This window comes from Orycteropus afer, unplaced genomic scaffold, assembly GCF_000298275.1.
Source record: "Orycteropus afer afer isolate SDZICR_OR568_19922 unplaced genomic scaffold, OryAfe1.0 scaffold06330, whole genome shotgun sequence".
Lineage (NCBI taxonomy): Eukaryota > Metazoa > Chordata > Mammalia > Tubulidentata > Orycteropodidae > Orycteropus > Orycteropus afer.
The window spans coordinates 2,785-4,057 of NW_006927917.1; positions in this window are offsets into that span (position 1 = coordinate 2,785).

Below are 1,273 nucleotides of genomic sequence, written 5' to 3' on the forward strand. Positions count from 1 at the left end.
TCAGTTCTGACTCGTGGCCCTCCCATCTGTTGTCAGAAGAGACCTGTGTTTCACAGGGTTTTCAATGGCTGGTTTTTCACAAGGAGATTGCCAGCCCTTTCTTCTGAGTTGCTCTCAGTACTCTCCAAACTCCAAACATTCATTTGGCAGCTGAGTGTCTTAACTGTTTACACTACTCATGAATGCTGTCATAAAAATAAATATTTCTAATTTCCTTAAAGATTAATTAACAGAAATGCCTATGAAGAAGCTTGAACAAAGCGGTTAAACCCCATACTTTTTTCCTTTATCAAGTCTCCTGTGCCCTATAGTGAAGTCCCTATTGCTGTTCTAAAACTCACTGCCATCGAGTCGAATCTGACTCACAGCCACCCCTCCTCGGGTTTCCGAAGCTGTATCTCTACGGAAGTAGATTGCCCAGTTTTCCTTCCTAGTCCCTATTGCTCTAATGGAACCTAGTTTGTTATAAAGCATACCTTCATTCATAAATTACATTCTTTTTCTACAGATTATATCAGACTATCAAGGGTGCCTGAAAAATACATCTTCAAGTGTATTAGAAGAAATTAAGTAAAACACACTATTATTTTACTAACAGGTCTAAAGGCAAAATGAATGCAGTGACTAAATACACGGGATTGACTCCAACTCATAGGAACCCCTCCGTGGGTTTCCGAGGCAGTATCTCTACAGAAATAGATTGTCCAGTTCCTTCCAAGGAGTGGCTGGTGGGTTTGAACCGCCAGCCTTCAGTTTAGCAGTCAGATGCCTTAGGCATTAGGTGACCTGAGCTCCCAAATACATCATTATGATCTTTTAAATTATAGATTGTTAGGATTCATTGGACTTAATTTCAATAAAATGGTATTTGAATATAGGTTTAGGGTCATAATAAACTTGTATAACTAAAAGGAAAAATATTCTAACTTTCTGTTTTAGGATTCATTCATTGACATATAATTTGATTAAAAATAACTTATTCTACTTTCTTTCAGAAAAATACAACATGGAAATCATTTTTAATTTTAATTATTATGTATTTTTCACATGTAACCAAAAATTTAAATTGATAAATAGTTAATATGTGTCATAAATTAGTACCCTGCTTGAATACTATGTTCATGTAACCAGAAAAAATATATCTAAACTATTCTGTTAATTTTACTTATTCTTTGGTACAAAGAGGATGACTTTATTTTTTGATTCTCACATTGGCACTAAGTGCTATTTCTGTGATTTTAATAAAAGTTTTCTGAGTCTAAATATAATGTTC